This window comes from Bactrocera tryoni, chromosome 2 (assembly GCF_016617805.1).
Source record: "Bactrocera tryoni isolate S06 chromosome 2, CSIRO_BtryS06_freeze2, whole genome shotgun sequence".
NCBI classification, from domain to species: Eukaryota; Metazoa; Arthropoda; class Insecta; order Diptera; family Tephritidae; genus Bactrocera; species Bactrocera tryoni.
In genome coordinates, this window is record NC_052500.1 from 83,593,887 (window position 1) to 83,613,752 (window position 19,866).

General features: G+C 33.9%; 1 protein-coding gene across 2 annotated transcripts in view; it reads left to right on the forward strand.

Moving 5' to 3' along the window:
- Positions 1–8,532: 8,532 nt before the first annotated feature.
- The window catches only part of LOC120767806, a 66,994-nt gene continuing 55,660 nt past the window's right edge, over positions 8,533–19,866 (forward strand). Inside the window, exons 1-2 of one of the 2 annotated variants that reach the window (XM_040094077.1) lie at positions 8,533–8,585; positions 11,136–11,836. The gene's annotated coding sequence lies outside the window, so the exon portion shown is untranslated. Of the gene's footprint in view, positions 8,586–11,098; positions 11,837–19,866 lie in introns of those variants that run through there. The other variant, XM_040094076.1, reaches the window with a different exon arrangement.

The following is a 19,866-nucleotide window of genomic DNA, read 5'->3' on the forward strand; positions in this document are numbered from 1 at the left end:
GGTTATCAATTCGGCGGCCGAATACGCAAGACGGCCAGCTGCCTTGATGATATCGTTATTGTTTTTGTATTGAGTGAAAGCTTAGTGATAAACAAAATGAAAACGATTAACGGAATGCTATAAATATTAGCAAACATTAAATTTAGTATTTTGGTGAGTATGTATATATATTTATGTATATACATATGTATGTATGTATATATGGCTGTTTCGATTTATTATGAATAATCAACGATAAAGTGGACAGACACAAGAAATACAAACAATAAATGCATTTATAGTCACCTGCAAGAGTTTTTTCGATGAATTGAATAATAATTTAAAAAATACTGGTCAAATAAATATTCAATTTTGAGAACTAAAGAAATTTAACTTAAAGAATCTTAAAAAGCTCCTCCGCTTTCCTGTCTCCCATGTTTTGTGGAGTTTCCGTTTTAATATTTTCGTTTTCACTACTCATTCGCCCATATTTTTCTAACACGAAACGTTTTTTTTCGTAACTGTAAAAGTTTCATGAAACAACACGCGACATTTAACGCTTCAACACACTCTGCTTAAATCCGGCCAACTTAAATAACTAATCTCACCACTCTCAGCGAAAATTGTATTAAGTTGGCAAACAACAAAAACAACTACATTACTAGCACATCGAGCTACTTGTCTGTAGCGATTATTCACAGTTACCTTTTAATACCGTGAATTTTTTTTTCTAACTTTTTTTTCAAGAAAAATTGCTTAGCTCAGCGAAAGTGAAAAGTAAGTTAAAGTTTGGTCACGTAATGCGATTTTTTCTTATTCCTGCACTTACTTCCCCTTTTAACTCGCAACACATTTTTCTCTTTCCGCGCTCTTACTTTCGAAGTTTGTGTTCTAACCTTTGCTCGATATTGCTGCTTACAGATGTTGCTTTGTTGTTGTAGTAGTGGTGGTAGTGGGGTTAATTCCAATTTTTAATTGTAAACTTTTGTTTAGCAGTTTTAATTGGATCATGCGCTGTATTTTATTTCTTACGAGCGAGGATATGTAGCAGAAACTTGTCAGAAGTGGAAATTAACACTAATCATCATTAATTCAAATATTTAGAAGGAGTGGCCTTTTCTTGCTGATATGAGATGTTTAATATGATGAGAAATTTGTCTCCATAGAAAAATTTTCGTGTCTACTGAGATATATGCACATACTTATATGTTTTGTAGTTAACTAACTTCTTAAAGATTATAATTTTTCTGCCGAAGTCTTTTCTATGTGTGTATCTGCAAGTGGAAAAACCTTCCTGCAAACCGAATACGTAAAACCCCTTAGGGATCAGTGTGCGGCAGAAAAATTAAATCAAAAGTTGCAAGAGCTCAACGTCAATGCGCTGTCAGTATCAGCTGCTTCAGCGGTCTGTAGAGAGAGGGTAGCATATTAGAGAGACGCAGTGTATTAGCCACATATACACACATACATATTTATATCTGAAAAGGGGAGTTCCAAGTTTGATAAGCAACAGCTGTCAGCTACAATTATAATAGTAATACTTAAGAAGCATGCAATCTTTAACATTTTCCTAGAAGTTAATTGTAACTATTTCAGCTAGCAGAGAGAAGACGAGAATAATATTTTCCTGAAGTGCTGTTGTGGCAAATTGCAAAGTTTCTTTTTTGTTCAAAATTCTTATTAATATACATACATATACTTATTTTTTCTGGAGATTTCGAAATCTCTATTTAAGAATAAATATAATATTGCTCTAACTAGATACAAATTGGGTAGTCAAAAAAGTCTTTTCGTTATTCTAATCAAATTTTAACTTTTATTTTTAATTTTTATAATAATAAATAAATAAACAAATATGTACCATTTTGGTCTACCACTTTTTGCCATTTTTCCGCGTAAGACATTATTCCATCAGTGTAAATCGAAATTTCGAAATATCCAGAATGGAAGCGAGCGAACCATTGTTGTGCTACACGAACTGATTCAGCATCGTTTCCGTAAACTTCACAAGTTTCATTGGTGGCTTGAGTGGCATTCTTCCCTTTTTTATATAAAAATATCAAAATATAGCGATTTCTTGATTATTTTCACTAATTTTTGAGCAGCTGTAACTTTTTTCCAACCTTCCCGAACCTTTCACCTTTCCAACACTATATGACACAATGTGATTGGTAGCACTGAAGATATACGACTGCAACGACATCTAATGACAAAATACGAAAAGACTTTTTCGAATACCCAATATATAGTCATACCAGAGTCAACTAGCGAGAAATAACGAGTATATGCTTGATTATAATAAAAATATATAGCGGAGATAGATTCTAAGCAAATAAACGGTGGAATGACGACCAATAAGGGAAGATGCATTGAAATGCGGATGCTAATTTACAGGGATATGGCATAAAACTCCAAGAGGCTTTCAGGCGGCCGAACGTAGGCTATCATTAAGTCCCGGCTGGTAACCAATTGAAGAATTATCGTGGATCAATAGATTTCATAAAAAAAAAAAACTGATTACTTTCCATCCCAGCTGCCCAATGTCTCTTAAGTTGGAGCTGTGGAATATGTCGCTTCTTTTCCGGCCGATGGCTGGACAATCGAATAGATAAGTTCCAACAATCATCAGTGAAGATAGCGAATCCACTTTTCCCGTTTTCTGAAGGTGGGATATTAAGGGTAGATGTCCGGTGCTGACCCCTAAAATGTTGATAAGTTCACTTTTCTACTGAAGTAGGAGCTTTTTTGTCCCTTCTTCAACAACACTACCCCAGAGTAACTTTGTAATATGCCTTATGTTGCTTGTGTACCAAGACCTGAGTTATTCCTCTGGGGTTTATTGCTTCAAACAACGTTCGATGGAGCTGAAAGACCTGTTGCAGGTTAGGGAAAATATATTTCCAGCTGCCTCCGAGCTAGCCAGCTCGTCTGCTTTTTCATTTCCCTCCATGCCTATATGACCGGGTACCCAAATGATATTAACCGAGTTAAGCACTAAAAGTCGAGTTATTGCATGCTTGCATAACCTAACGCAATGAGACTTAGTTTTGACGCTACGGAAGGCTTTAGTTGCCGATTGGCTATTCGCTGGTTAGAGCAAAAGCTGTCCACAATTTAGGATGAAGCACTAAATTATAGTCAAATAAAGTTCCAAGCCATGAAGGATCACCACAAAAGAAGTCCACTGCAGTTCCTGTTTCGCCTTTGATAAGTCAGTGAATCTGTTTCATTGGTTTAGTAACGCACTTTTTCGATAATATCAGCCACCATACCACTGCACCATACACTAGTATAGGTCGGATGCCTCTTTTATAGAACCAATTGACCATGTGGCTTCGTAAATATTGTAATATTTTCAGATCTTTAGCTAATATGTTTTGCTTCACTTTGGTAAATTTTTATACAACCTTGGAAAACTTTTCATTTGTAGAGTTATCTGTATGAAATTTAGCCTGGATTATTATCCAAGTCAACCGCGCAATATCCAAAAAACTTGGTTCAGATCATGTCACTATAGCATATAGCTCTTATACAACCTGACCAAACAAAGTTCTAAAAACTGAAGTTTTTTTTTTGCTTTTATTTCGTAGGCTAGCTTAATTTTTTGTAAGTTAGGAGAAGTGAAGTTTTTAACAATCCCTTTTTTCCTCAGTTAAAAAGTTATACAAGGCGTATAAGGAACATTTAAAGCTCTCCATGGATTTGCTTTCAAATGTAAAAGTTCATTCTAATTTGACATTTTAAATTAAATGTGACACAAAAATCCACTTTTTCCCTCATTTACTTGTGCAACATTCCTCCTCACTTCGTTAAATTCTGGTAATTGTCGATTTTTAGCACAAATTTATTATGCTGACCTTTCTAGCTGCCGACAACACATTTATTTTGCTGCTACAACCAAATTTTCAAGTATGTATATATGGTATATACATATTATATGTACCAATTGTACAAGCTTTCGTACATGCGACACAACTTAACCCAATTTCCTACGCAAACTATGCAAAGCAACTTCCGCCTTCGGCGTCGATTACCAACAAAGCCGGCAAATAAATAAAAAGAAATTAGAACGGAAAATAAAAATGGAGTGTATCAAAATGAATGGACATCAAGTGCGCAGAAAAAGCTGGACAATTCAACACTTTAAGTGCAAAGGGTTGACCGCGCTGCTTTAAACCGGAAGCGCCACTGACAATGAATGCGTGCGGACAACACAAATGGTTTTGGATTTCAATTCAATATTGACCAGGGCTGCTAAGAAGTCTCGCTTGCTGCAAGAGGGGTTGTAATCACAGAGCGACTTTTTGTTCATCAGCATAAATATTCAATTTCTTTTATTATCAACACGCTTCGCTTGGCTTCAGCTATCGAAGTTGGAGTGGAAAAGAGGGAATGCGTGTAACAACAAGCGAAATCAGCAAGTCGTCGGGCAGCAATTTGGCGGAAAGGCAACAGCAGTGATACGATAGCGGTGAATATCGAAGTTATTGCGAGGAGGAAGGGGGCGGCGAGCGCGACAAGTAAGTTAGTAAATGAAGCGAAGTTTTCGTTGTTGCTTAAAGTGCAGCGATTTGAGCAGCACGACTTGCACAATTGTTTTTCTGCGTCACTTTGCTGCAAATTTTACTGTTATTCCACACCACTTTTCGACTATCTTCCCCACTTTTTGGCCATTTAAAATTGTTTATTTACCAAAACTATCGCAATTGTGTGGAAAGTGGCAACAAAATGCAGCTGCAAGTGCCCAACTCCCAGCTGCCAGGACGCAATAAAACTGTTGTTTATTCAGACAAAAACACAGTTCGACAACGGCAAGTATGTATGTTAGTGTGCTGGTTAAAGTCGCATTAAAGTGCAGCTAGCCAGAATAACTGCCATTAAGTGCCTCCATGAGAGTGGGAATCCCGTGCGGTAAAGTTGGTTTTACGCCAGCATTTGGACAAAGTGAAAGTTTTTCAAGCTTACAGTTGTATACATAGGAGCCCTAACCGCTATTAATTGGTACGGTACATATGTATGTGTATTGGAAACAAACTTGAATGTGAGCTGCACAGCTGATGGCACTAAAAATTGCAGTATTTAACACTTTTAAACAAAGTTGAAATTGTTCAGCAACGATTTGGAGCACTTAATTGCGCTCGCACAAAAAGAAAGCCCAAAATACGATTTTTTTTAGCGCAGATGTGCAACAATTGCAGTGTTACTATGCACTTTTGTATGGCATGTGGACGTGAGAATTTCAACTAAGGCTTCGAGGTCGCTAATTGAAGACATAAATCGGAGGATAATGGTAATGGTATATGGAATTTATACTTTCTTGAGCTAATAGAATTAGTGGAAAAATACTGGTGTTAAGTAGAAATTTTAGAGCGAAAAATTTGTATATTATAATTTGTTATTTCCCCTTAATTTCTGAATAATTTATTAATCAGAACTAAAACTTTTTAGTCTTTGAAATTTTCCTAATATTTCTTGAATGAAATTTAATTTTTTTAGGATACATTTTTTTTCTTTTTTCTTAACTTACTGATTTTTTTATTTTATTTTTTTAATTATGCATTAGTTTTTTGTAGATTTTTGTCAAAAGTTGTTTAATCATCTTTTTTAATAATAAATTTGAGAGTCTTCATAAATTTCTGAAAATTTTTCTCAGTAAATTTTAAAATTTGTTATATCTTTTTAATTGTTTGGATATTTTTCTTAATAACTTTTAAATAACTTACTTTATTATATATTTTTTATTTAAAACAAAAAATTCTGAAAAGTTTTTTAATAATTTTATTTTAATTATAAATTATTTATATTTTCTTTATTCTCCGAATGATTTTATAATTCTAACTTTTCATTGTATTTTTCTTAATTTTAATTTATTTTCATATTTCGTTTATTTTCTAGTCTAGTTTTTTTAAATAATAATTTGTTTAATTATTCTCAATTTTACAATTTTTTTGGTAATAATTACATATTTTTTTCTTTACTTTTGGCATTTTAGTATTATTTTTTTGCGATTTTTTTAAGTTTAATTTTACTAATTTTTTAATTTTCTAGTTTACTTTTGATATTTTGTTTTTATTAAAAACTGTTTCATTCCAAATTTTGAGAACATTTTTAAAGGAGATATTACTTTTTTTAATGATTTAATTTATTTTGAGTTTATTTTTTTATTTTCTAACTTTTATTTTTATTTTTTTTAATTTTCAATTTATCTTCATATTTTATTTATTTTCTTGTCAAATTTCTTTTTCAATTTTTGGCTTTAATAATTAGTTACTTTTTTCTGTATTTTTAATATTATATTTTTGGATTTTTTACTTTAATTTTCCTTATTTCTTACTCTATTTCAATTTTTGAAATATTTTTTTATTAAAAACTGTTTCATTCGAAATTTTTGGAACATTTTTGAAGGAAATTATACATTTTTTTAAATTATTTTGTGTGTTTTCATTATTTTTTTTACTAACTTTTTTCTGTATTTTTGTAATTTTTAGGTTGTTTTCATATATTTTTATTTTCTAGTAAATTTTTATTAAAAAATAATTTTTTTAATCACTCACAATTTTCAAAATATTTTTTGGAATAGTTTTTTAGTAATAAAAGATTTTGTAAAAAGGGAGGAATGTTCACATAACAATTTGGCGGAAAATTTTTTTTATTTGTTTTTTAATTTATTTATATTTATTTTTTTCTAGCCAATTTTAGGTTTCTTATTTACTTTTTGATTTGTTTTATTGTTTCTTCTTTATTTTCTAGTCTAATTTTTTAAAAAATAAAATTTTTTTAGTTATGCTTAATTTTCAAAATATGTGTTTTTAAATAACTTTTTTGGGTAATAATATAATTTGTGAAAAGAGAGGAATATTCACATAACAATGAAATGAGTTAAATATGGAAATGTTTTATAATTTTTTTAATAACATTTTTTTAATTTTTTTTAAACTTTTTTATTTATTTTTTACTTTTTTATTTTTTGTTTACCTTTTTTTATGTTTAATTTTTTTTCTAACTATATTATAAATTTACTTTTAATAAATACTTTTAATTTCTTTTTCGAAATTCAATTCCATTCCTTCAATACATTCGATATATTAAATTACACCATAAACACGGCAATGTGAATGAACAGCCGCCAGCTGCGTTGGATTTACATTTGCTTTATTATGCAGCACGTGCTTTGTCATTCAATTGCCGTTCGTTTCCTTCATTTTCGAGTTGAAGTGCATTCCGCGATAATCCATTTGTATTGACTGTAAAAGACGAATCGAGTGCATTGAAACCAGCAGCGTATGAATGAAAAGCCAGCATGAAAGGACGCCAGTGGTGGCTGTTGGCAAGTGCTTGATTTGTATGCTCACAGTAAGCGAACTGAGTAAGCACTCACTGGCATCATAATTTGCTAGAACAAATGTGCGCTGCAACATTCAAATTGCAACATGTTGATAACAAATGTTTGTTTGCTGAAAGTGCTTAAATTACCGATTGAATTATTGGGATGAGGAATATTTATGCGGAAAGAGTCTATTCAGGTATAAGAATGAATTATTTTTGCATTCATTTGAGATTGGGGAGCAAGAAGAAGTCTCACCGAGCCACATCTAGTGAATACGGTGATTGATCTGATCGTTGATACTTATTGCATTTTTGGCTTAAAATTCAGTCCAAATCGCACTCTTTTTGAAAAAAAAGTTCTGCTTTACCGAAACGAATCGAGCAAGATCGCGTTTCATATCCAAAATATCCATCAAAATTATCCAAACGGACTCGCCAGAGACGTCGAGCTCTCTTGCCATCTCTCCAACACTTGCCTGACGATTTTCAAGCACCATATTCTAAACTTTTTTTTAATATTTTCATCAGTTGAAGAGGACAAAATTCTCCAGAACGAGCCACCACTTTTATAACCAAATATTGCTCACAATTTGTTTAGCCACAAAGCTTTGTGCAACATGTTTAAAGCGGCTGCTGGCAATAGCAACATATCAGCATGTTGCCAACGCACATTGTGGCCAAAGGAAAACAACTCACACAATCTCGCACAGACACACACACGTGCCCCATTGTTGTTGTTACCTACTTCGCAAAGTTTGTGTTTTGCTAAAGTTTTCCACCACTTTTCTCCCAGTCATTTTCTTGCTTTGCTCAGCCGTCCAACAGCTGCTGATGTGCAACGCAGAGAGCGCCACGCCGCTATCTATACAGCTGTTTCATGCCGCAACGCCTGCAGCATATCAATGAAGCAAACGCAATGAATGACGCCGCCAAAGAACACACGAGATTTGGTCGAAGCAAAACACACACAAAAGCGCACACTTTCAAGCGCATTCGTGCATTCGAGACTTGTTGTTGGCTGTGCATAGGCCGGCAAATATGGGACGTCACGCAGCGCGCAGTCGCCGCGATGGCGTTGCTGTCGGCGGCGCGGCCGGTGGTCGTGTTGCTGCCACTCACTGTCACGGTCGCTGAGGCGGACGCCAAAGCTTCCAGCAACTCGGGCGTTGTTGGCTTTCATCAGTACAATTTGTGCGTTCGGCGTGTGCGGTTGCGAATTCGAGTGGTCTCGGCTAGCCAAGCAGTAAAGTGGCTTTAGTGAACACTAACTACAAGTTGTTGTTAGCGGCGTGGCAGTTGTGTTTTCGCAATTTTGTTATTGTCTTTTAATCAGCGCAATGCAAAGCGGACATTCGTTGCACGCTTTGCGCTGACACACATATACACACGCAGCAGCGCTCAATGGAGTGCGTGTAATGCCTCATTTACTTGTGTTAGTTTGCGCCTTTTTTCGGTCATTTATCGGTATTTCGGCCGACTTTGGTGTCACCAAGTGTACTCAGTGCGGCTGCTGTTCGTGTTGCATGCAACATTTGTGCCGGTTTGGCTTTATTCAGTCATTCAGCGGCGGCTCCCATTAGTGCATGAAATCGTGCGCGCGTGTGTGCTCGCGTGTTGTGATAGCGCGCAGCGGTGCATAGCTAGTGAAGCGCGGTGCAGCGGCAAACGTGCGAGGTGTTGAATTCGTGTTCGCGACATATTTTTTTGCCTCCACCTATAGTGTTGCCGTATTCATTGCTGTGTGTTTCGATTTGTCATCGCATGTTTGTTGATTTTGGTTTTATTGCCGATACTTGGCTCAGAGCGATTTTTTATGGCAACAAAGGTCGTTTACTTTTCGGCATTGCAGCAGCCGCTGGTGGCGCTGTTGATTCGCATTCACTTTCGATTTCTAGCTAATAAACTGTTTGATTAAGTTTCCTGCGCAAATTTAGGGGCTTGGAGGCATTAAATGAAGCATAAAATGCAGAGCAATAAATTGAATGAAATAAAATTGTGTGAAGTAAAGCAAATGAAAATTAAGAAAAATTAAATAAGGCAGTTGGATTAAATGAACTTAACTTAAATAAAATAAAAAAGAACAAAACACGCAGAAAAATAAAAAAAAGAAATTTATATATAATGCTAAATGAAAAATAAAAAAAACTTAATAACTTAGTCATTAAGTTAGTTAATTTAACTATCTAAAACTCAATTAAACTTACCAAAAAACTAATAAATATAAATAAAAAACAATACCAAAAAAAAAAAAAATTATATAGTAAAATAATTGATTTATAAAGTAACATTGCAACCCCAAAACAATTTTTATTAAATTTATCTATCTATATATATCTATTTCTAGTATGCCAATTTGCACTTGAGCTGCTTAATATTGGTAGTCGAAAAAGTCTTTTCGTATTCCAAATCAAACTTTAGCTTATTTTTTTATATTTAAAATAATAAATAAATAAACAAATATGTACCATTTCGGTCGACCACTTTTTGCTTTTTTTCCGCTAGAGACGTTATTCCATCAGTGTAATATTTTCATCAATGTAAATCGAAATTTCCAGAACGGAAGCGAGCGAACCATTGTTGTGCTACACGAACTGATACAGCATCGCCTCCGTAAACTTCACAAATTTCTTTGGTGGCTTGCGCGGCATTCTTCCCTTTTTATACTAAAATGTCAAAATATAGCGAATTTCTTCATTGTTTCCACTTAAATTTTAAACAACTCTAATTTTTTTTCCAACTTCCCGGTATTAAATTTTTTTTGTTTAAATGAAGCTTAAAATCTCATATTTCCAACGGTATATGGTATGACACAATGTTATTAATGGTACTGGAGATATTCGACTGCATCGATATCTATTGGCGAAATACGAAAAGACTTTTTCGACTACCCAATTTTTTACAACAATTTCTTTATTGTACTTCATTCATCGAGAAATTTTCCATTTTTTATTTAATGTAATTAAAAATAAAAAAGAAATATTAAATTCGGCTGCGTCGAAGTCATAAGTGTGCCTTTGTTATAGTAAAATGGGTACAAAAATGCCTTTATTTTGATATAAATGGGTCAGTTTGTATGACAGCTGTATGTTATAAGCAGTGATGCGATCTGAACATTACGTCGGAGATTGCACCATTTGCGAATAATCTGCATTAAATTTCAGAAATATATCGGGTTAAATAAAAAAGTTGTCTATACAACCACTGGACTCCGATCGTTCAGTTAGTATGACAGCTTTATGCTATAATCCTCCGATCTGCACAATATCTTTGGAAATTAGATTAATGTCTCAGGTTGCAATCAATGCCAAATTTCATAAAAATACCTCGTAAAGCAAAAAGTTTTCCATAACAGGACTTTATTTTGAATGTTCAGTTTGTATGACAGCTATATGATCAAGTGATGTGATGGGAAAAATTTCTTCGCAGATTATAGCATTTCATAACTTTATAAATTATGCTAAATTTCGTAAAGATACTCGTATATTGTCAATTAAAAAAGTTTTCCATGCAAGCTCCTCATTTTCAGTGTTAAGTTTGCATGGCAGCTATATGCTATGGTGGTCCGATATCGACCATTCCAACAAATGTGTAAAATCTTAAGCGGGAAAGAATATGTGTAAAATTTCAGAATGATAGGTCAAAAACTGTAGGACTAATACGCGTTTATAGAGACGTCATGGCTAAATCGACTCAGCCAGTTAGTTAGGCCGCCCATTTGAGATTTTTTTTGTTGCAAAATTTTTTAATTTTCTCAAATAAATATGTGTGTGTGTCTCATTCATTCATTAAAACAAACACTGGAATTTTCACTTGCAAAACAATAAAAAAAGAAACACCAAAGAATCGCAAATATTCCAAAAACGCAGCCGTCTGCCGCCCACCCGAATGTCATTTGCCTAATATTTATCGCTGTCGCATTCTGGTTGCATGTGAGTCGCAGCATGTGACAAGGTGAATAACAACAACACGCAAACAAACGCACAAATAAGGCGCTGGCGAATAGTGAGAACGTAAAGCAATAAAAGCAACAACAGCAACAACAAATATGTGAGTGGCAGCAAATAACTGCCAAAGGCGTGAAAATACACAAATAAATGCAAAAAGAAATCAAAACAAAGAAATTGCAATAAATAAATAAAATTACAACATACTAATTGAAAAAAGAAAGAAAAAAAGTGAAAAAAGTCAGCGACAAGTCCAAAATCGCAAAAAACGTGTGTCCATAATTTCGGTAGTTTATTGTGTGCGGGATTCTTTGGCGACCCCGTTTCATTGTTGTACCAATTACTGTTGTAATTGTTGCTGTGTTGGCACAATTTTACGCTGCGCTTGTTGTTCGTGTTGTTGTGCGGTATTTACGCGTGAATTTTCGAAAGTGGTTGACCTCAGCAAGTGGCAAGGGGGCGTGCTGGCTGCAGCGGTGACAACAACGACAACAGCAGCAGCAACAACAAACAAGCAGCAAAAGCATCGCACCAGTGCAACGGCAAGTCAACAACAGCCAAGATTGCTCAAAAGCGAGCAGCAAAAGGTAAATAAATGCAAGCTACGCTCAGCGGCAATTCGAAGTTGCACTGTGCGTAGCAGCAATGCGAAAAACATAATCAAACATTATTGTTGTAAAACCAAAATGTGCGTGTCTCTCGCGAGATTCACTCACTTACTCATTAAGTCACTTGTAAGGAGTTAATGAGTCACTGCGTTGAAATCGATTCGGTTCGCGATTGATTTTGTGGATAAACTCCTTTTAAAAGCCGCTTGATTAGTTAAGCATTTTTAATGAATTATAATCCTAGGGGAGAAGTGAGAAATTAATTTAAAGGTATAAATCTTTCTATGAGCTCCACATCACTTAATCTTGCTACAAATTTCAAATATAAACACCAAAGTAAGAATCGGACTCACGCTTTGGTAAGCCCGGAGATATCTTTCTAAGGCTTTTGGTCTACAGTAAGTCATTATGAATTTGTTTTAATCCGTCTTTTTACTTCATTACAAATCAATATTGTGGAGACATTTTTGCAACAAAAATTTATATGCTGATTTATAACAAAATTAGTAATTAGGTGCTCTTTTCCAAAGCTAGTTTCCATTTAAATGTTTTCGTCATTGTTAACACACTATAAATTGTCCAATGATACCAAAATACGATCTTACTTTATTTCTAACAGGTTAACAATTTTATTATACTCGTACAAACCATGGGGGCTAGCGCTTTTATATTTTCCATATCACATTTTTATACTCTCGCAACAATGTTGCTAAGGAGAGTATTATAGTTTTGTTCACATAACGGTTGTTTGTAAGTCCTTAAACTAAAAGAGTCAGATATAGGGTTATATATACCAAAGTGATCAGGGTGACGAGTAGAGTCGAAATCCGGATGTCTGTCTGTCCGTCCGTCCGTCCGTGCAAGCTGTAACTTGAGTAAAAATTGAGATATCATGATGAAACTTGGTACACGTATTCCTCGGCTCCATGAAAAGGTTAAATTCGAAGATGGGCAAAATCGGCCCACTGCCACATCCACAAAATGGCGGAAACCGAAAACCTATAAAGTGTCATAACTAAGCCATAAATAAAGATATTAAAGTGAAATTTGGCACAAGGGATCGCATTAAGGAGGGGCATATTCGGACGTAATTTTTTTGGAAAAGTGGGCGTGGCCCCGCCCCCTAATAAGTTTTTTGTACGTATCTCGAAAACTACTATAGCTATGTCAACCAAACTCTACAGAGTCGTTTTCTTCAGGCATTTCCATATACAGTTCAAAAATGGAAGAAATCGGATAATAACCACGCCCACCTCCCATACAAAGGTTATGTTGAAAATCACTAAAAGTGCGTTAACGGACTAACAAAAAACGTCAGAAACACTAAATTTTACGGAAGAAATTGCAGAAGGAAGCTTCACCCAGGCTTTTTTTAAAAATTGAAAATGGGCTTGGCCTCGCCCACTTATGGACCAAAAACCATATCTCAGGAACTACTATACCGATTTCAATGAAATTCGGTATATAATATTTTCTTAACACCCTGATGACACGTACGAAATATGGGTGAAATCGGTTCATAACCACGCCTTCTTCCAATATAACGCTATTTTGAATTCCATCTGATGCCTTCTCTGTATAATATATACATACATTAGGAACCAATGATGATAGCGGAATAAAACTTTACAAAAATACGGCATTTGAAAAATATGTAAATGACGTATAATGAAATCTCGATTATCACTTTATCATGCGAGAGTATAAAATGTTCGGTGACACCCGAACTTAGCCCTTCCTTACTTGTTTGTGATTTTTTTTTGAGCAGACAGTTTATTTAATCTTTATATGTATATAAAAATACGTGTTACGTTGTTTGTCCGCTATGGACTCCTAAACTACTGAACCGATTTTAGAAAATTTTAGCACACTGTGTCCAGTTCGAACCAACTTAGAAGATAGGATAGTTGAAACAATCCGTAAATAAAGAATATAGTGAAAGCTTTATTAAATGGACGCCCTATTAAGCGAACATCTTCATTAACCCTGCACGTTGGTCGTTCTCACAATTTGTTGATGTTTATTAAATACAATCATTAAACGGACAACTCTGTTAACTGAACAGAAAGACTGGCAATTGAGACATTGAGTAAACAGTCTTAAACTCATTATTTTTTCCAATGAAATTTATTTGTATGAACATATTCAAAATTAAACCTCAAGAACAATACCTTGGATTCTTATGCCGACAAAAACGAATAAATAATCGTTGATTTAAAAAAAATGTATATTTGAGGCCAATCTCTAGGAGGACCTTTAAAAAAGTGTCTGAAGGTGCGGCAGATTTTTTCTGCTTCGAATTATCTTAAATCCAAATCCCAACTTTTTTTATTATAATTAGAGATGAGTAGAGGCAATGATCAAAGGTCTAGCCGAAATTTAGATTTTTTTTACGTTTAAATCGTTGTTTGTAAAAAATTGCCAAAAAACGTATTCTTTCAATCATAACTTGTAACATTGCGTATCAAAATTTCAAATCGCTCTATTCAACCGAGATATTTTTTTCACCGACTCTGACATATAAATCGGTTTAAACCGGAGGGCACAACTCACCGACTTTGAAAACAGCTTTGCGATATAAATCAGTTAAAGTTTTTAGTAGCCGTTTACACTATTTTAAAATATTTTAACAAATACGTTCATATGTACACTTCGAAGGACACAACAGACCATAAGTCGCAATGCAAGACCTTAATAAATTTCTAACTTCGAAACTAATTGTTGGATGAACTTAAAATTTCATTAGCATATATTATTTTAGATATGTTTATTTGATATATAAGCAGCACAATAGCTCAATTTATTTTGAAATTCACAAATCTATACATTTAACCCCTTAAAAGTGTATTTTTTTACACCTTTTCAATTTTAATATTTTTTTTTCAAATTTTCCGCTTCAAATGATGATAATTTGCCTCAAATTTAGTTTTTTACATTAAACTAGGCTTAGCCAACGCCATTAAGCTTATGGCAAGACATATTTAAGTCATTTGACTTAATGCCAGCATTGCAGCAGATTATCCATTTGAATGAGCGCGCACCCAGTGCACCATTAAGCTTCAAGATTCAACTTTTCAGATTATTTTTAATACGTAAATTTGTTGTAAATGTCAAATATTTTTTTTTTTAATTTTATTCGACTTGTACAACTTGTCTGGTCGCCATTAAGTAGAAAATTCAAATTAAATTGCAAATCATATGCCTTAATAGAAAACTTATGAAAAGTGTGTGGTGAACTCGCAGAGAAACTGAGGAATAGTGTAAATTTTGGCTCCTATTTCATTTTATATTCTTTATTTCATATTTTTCATAAAAACACCTGGGCTTGAGTACAAAATACCAACTGATCAAAGTTTTACCGGACTGTCGATAAAAAATGTTCCCTACTTTTTTTATTGTTCGTGTGAAGTTGCACATATGGAGTGTCAATTACATAGTTTGACAGCTGTTTGCTTACGACATAAAGAGTATTTTGTGTATTCTTTGAGGGATCGAGAAGACTGCAGGAAATGTTTAGAGCAGGGCACCAGGGAAACAATGGAGCATCTCTTCTGCTCTTATCCTGCATTGACCAGACTAAGCAGTAAACATCTGGGGTTTGAGTGGTACGAAGCATTCAGTAAAGGTCATGAATGTTTTTGGTATGAAAAGTGTCTCGTCCCAAAAGACCTGAATATTTTGCAAAAATAATTATGGAAAGAGTTGCTTGGCAACATATGCTTTCGTTAAACTCATAATTACTGGTGACGAGACGTGGGTTTATGAATATGCCGTCGTAACTATCCAATAATCTAGCTAATGGTGCTCCAAAAATGAGCCGAACCGAAGAAACCAAAATTCGCTTAAGGCGCTAAAGGCCATGCCAGCGGAGGCTTGGAACATGTGCATGGATGAATGAAATGTTGGCATACATATACTTTTAAAGCGATAATAAAGATTTGTATTAAAATACAAGAAATTTAATTTTTTTTGGCAGTCCGGGTCAAATTTGATCAGATGGCATATACTAAATAGTCGAATGTTGTCATAACAGTGGCGCGTGTGGTAGCAACATACAGAACGCTCGTTTAAGAAATTTAATTTTTATAATATTTATGGTAATTCCTAAATCCATTACATAATTACATACATATGTACACGAACGCATATATTAGTATGCAACAAGCACAAAGCAGTGATAAGAATCAAAATTGGATATTATGTTGTAATCAGAGGAAATTATTAAAATTACCATGCTAAATTTGTGTACTCATTTGTACAAGTGCATACATACATGCATACACACATTTGCATGAATAACTGAACAACATTGAGCGTAATCTCGAAAATACACGCGACTGGTGGATAAAAAAGCGTCACGTCTGTGGAACAAAAAATGCGGGCAAAATGTTGGAAAGGGGGAACTGTGTCAATGGTGATGGGAAATAATGAGGCGCTCTGCAGGAATTACGGAAATTACGGAAATATTATAAAGCCATATATATTCTTTACGTATGATTAAGCGAACACACACGCGTAACACACATACATATACACACATTGACGAAGTTGTGGGGGCGAAGTCTGCTGTTAAAGCGCAAAAACACCCTGGAATTGTTCTGGTGATTTACGAACGATAAATTTGCGGGATGTATGTGTGTATATAAATGCGCACGTATGTACCTTTAAATGTCACAACATTGGCACATATTTACGAGAGACACTCACACATGTTACGCTTTGGCGTCGCTTTATGCGTGGGCTTCCTCAACAATGAATTTCATATTAATTAATTATAGTATTTATGGGCACTAAGTACGTGGCATGATAATTAATATGACAATGCAGTGGCACGTTTATTTCTATGTACATATTTATAATTAGAGACTGGTGTACATCAAAGGGTGAAAGTGCAAAATTTCACTTTATTTAGCTATTCTACTTGGCAGTAGATTCTACTAGGCAGCAAGAAGGCCATTAGAAGTGGCCAAAAATGAGTGTCCATAAATAGCAAAATCAAAAATTGAGTTAATAATGCTGCTGCAGCAGTAAGGGTGGAAGGAATCGGGAAGGAAAATATGTCTTGGTGCGGGTGCACGCATGCCCCACGGAAGGGCAAAGCTAATGTCTCTTACAAATGGGGCTAAACTAATTTTGGGACAATTAAATTGTAATTATGAAGGAACTTCTTTTATGATTACAAGCATGTACAAGCCTTTCTATTTGCAATTACCCCCACGCCTTAATTAAATAGGCACTTACATTTCGATGATTTTTATGATATTTTTTTTTACTTCCCTAAGTGTGGACATTCGTAAAACATTTATATATGTACATATATACAATATATTTCTTTAATTTTTTAAGTCCTGTGTTAGGGCCAATGTTGTGAATTTTGTAACTAAAAAATGTGCCTTATTAATTAAATTTTTAATTTTTTTCAATCAAAATTGTAATTAAAAATTTGTGTCTTAGTTCCAAATGTTGGATTCAAAAATTGATATTTGATTTTTTAAATGCACAATGGGAACTAAAATCTATTTCTGAAGTCGTTGGCCACAGCAGCTTGTACTGCTTTCTTACTATTAGGTTTAATATTTAGTATATTTTTATAATAAAAAAAATAATAATAATAAAATCTAATACGATAGAAATCATTTGAATACATATTGGGTCGTTCACTAAGTAATTTCTTTTTTTTCTAGTGAATTTTAAACACGATGTTTTATTGTCTAAAACATTAAATAATCATATATTCTTCATTTTTATCCAATACCTTTCGTCATCTGTTTGGCACGAGACTGATTCCACGCTCATAAAATGTTTGATCCTTGGAGCCAAAAAACTGCTTCAAGTGGTTGAGGCAGGGTGAGTTGAGGTTAAGGTTCTTTCAACCAGAAAATTTTGCAGCGAACAGAATAGTAATAGTCCGAAAGTGCCAAGCCTGGAGATTATGGTGGATATAAGTAGTAGCACATCCCATTCAAATGGTAAAAGCTTCTGGCGAGTCATCAAACTTGAATGTGGTTTCGCATTATGCTGGTGTACACTTCCACCTTTTCTTTCAATCAATTCTGTTCTCTTCTGTTTCAATATCTCAATCAATTGTAGTATTGTCGGGAAAGAGACCAAAATAAACGATAACTTTGAAATTTCACCAAAAATTTTTCGAAGTGACTTATGCTGGTACTTTTCGTCGACAGTAACAATTAGTTTCAAAAACACATTTTTTGTTTGAGGTTTGATAAGCAAATCACAGTGGTTAATGCGACGAAGCAAATCGTTCTGTAGGAACTTGAATAACTTCAAAATTAGTCCTATGCGTTTCATGTGCTCGTAAACGATCAATATAGACTAATTTTTTGTTCAAATATTGGACTTGTATGTTAGCTTTTGCCCGTCTTTGTTATATATATTGCTTTGACTTTCCTCCATAACGAGGGAATATAGTTCAACTGTAGTACTCCTCTAACATGGTTAGTAACCAAACTTTTCTGTAGCTCTGAAACTGCTGTAAACCAATAGATGCATACCAAAAGAAATTTAAGGAACATTGTAGTAGAATCTCTTTAATCCTTTGCCCATACAGGACACTTTTTGGGTGCTAAAAAGTCTTAAATATTTGTAAATATTTAATTCTACTTGTAAAAACGAAACAAAACAACAAAAAGTCGCGCAAAAAATATTTCACCACAAAATGAAATCAAATCAAATTTAATTCAAATCGACGGCTCAAGGAAAACTACAAAATGTGTGATTGAGCTTTGTTGTTTTAGTTTTGCACAAATTCTCTAGCTCAATAATTTTTGTACAAAAAACAACAAAATAAAATAAATATGATAATAACAATAAAAATCGTCTCGCAACTCCTCGAGAAGCATGTGAGACAGAGCAGCGATAAAGATGACTTAAAAAAATGCAGTAAAACTGTAATTGAGACAGACATAAGATTACATAAATGCGCATAAAACCGCATATTGATTAGACGCTTTAAAAGTTTTGCTATAAAAATGCAAGTCGTAAAAAAATAATAAAATTAAAACGAAAAATTAAAAGAAAAACGCATTCCAACGACAAGAGAGCATAAACTTTAGCGCGAACAGCTTTACAAATTGCCGTGCCAAGTCGATTTTGATTTGTTCTAGTATGAATTCTAAGCTATGTGCTGCATTACTACGCATATGGTAGCTGAAAAAATGGCGCAATGAAACAGTTATACAGTTTTCACACTTATTTTGAATTTACTTAACATTTGATGGCAGCATTTTTTTGTTATTTTTTTAAATTAAAATTAATGAATTTCGAAAAATGTCTGACTAACATGAGTAAAGGATTTGATTTGTCTTATAGACAAATTTTAATTTACTACCATTCTATTACAAATAAATTTATAATAAGAAATACCATATAGAAAAATTATAAAAAAATTTTTAATCCCAAATATCGGTTTGAAAAAAAAATTCAAATGAAAGTAAATTAATTTTGATTTTACGTTTTTTCGCGATTGTGTTTTTCGTGAATTTGAACAAACGAATTTGAATGAACGACAAACTTATGGATCCTTCACTAACTAATTTCGTTTGATGAGAACAGTCGATCTTATTAAATTATTTTGCAGCCGAATTCAATAACATCCAGCCTAAAGTCACACAGACCGCGCTTTCTCTACTTTGGACCTTAACATTGACTAAAATCTGGCTATATTTAGAAAAGAGAGGAATACATTTTGTATCCTACGCTCATTATGTGGCGGTTTCGGTTATAGGTAAATTTCCAATTTTAAACCGCATAAATTGATGAACCGTATCGTGCGGACTTAAGGTAGCAAGGCAGAGCTAGGAAGCACAGAACTCCAAAAGTTCTGTCGCTACTAATAATTGGTACCAGGCTAATAATTGAAGAGAAATCATGCTATTTAACACTAATTTTAGACAGGAAGCACTCATGAAAACTTTCTATTAGTCGTTAAGTGCCCGTTTCTACCCAATACCATGGATTTTCTAAACCGTATAGAATTAAACTTAAAGTTG